A 690-nucleotide genomic window follows, 5' to 3' on the forward strand; every position below is an offset into this window, starting at 1 on the left:
ATGCTGATTTATTATCAGTATTGGAAACAGTTGTGCTGCTTCATTTGCCAAATATGTCAGCGCGTGCTCCTCTAACGACAGCAGTCAGGCTCGAGGAGAAGGATCTGTGTTCTCACCTGCGTCTGGTCTGGCTCTGTGCATGCTGAGATCCACAGCCGCTCCTCAAACCCTCCAAACGCGGATGTCTGCGCAGCTTAAACGCTTCTGTAATGGCTTCATTTGTTGGTTTATTGCAGCCGTGTGTTGGGTCGAATCTTAAACTTAAGATTGATGCATTTGAGTTGCAGATATGCACCGTTTTATTCAACATGAACCACTAATAAACCTAATGTGATGCATATTTGTCAGTCGTGCATTAATGAAGCAGGTCAGATTTCTGTAGTGGTTATAATAAACTGAACGTGTTTTAAATACACAATAACCAGGTTTTGTTTCAAATTTGTTTCAATCTCACACAATTATTTCTATTTGAATATTGCTTGTTCCACAGCAATTCACAGTGGTGATATTTTAAGCGTTCATACTTTTTAAATTAATTAAATGTTAAAGAGAGATATCCAAAACATATATATTTAAATATATATTATATTAAAATAATATATTATAATATAAACAAATATTTTGTAACTTTAAAAATATGATAAATATATATAAAACTTTTAACTCTAATAAAAAAATTATACAAGGATG

Source organism: Sinocyclocheilus grahami, unplaced genomic scaffold, assembly GCF_001515645.1.
Source record: "Sinocyclocheilus grahami isolate Dianchi unplaced genomic scaffold, SAMN03320097.WGS_v1.1 scaffold1008.1, whole genome shotgun sequence".
Classification (NCBI taxonomy): domain Eukaryota; kingdom Metazoa; phylum Chordata; class Actinopteri; order Cypriniformes; family Cyprinidae; genus Sinocyclocheilus; species Sinocyclocheilus grahami.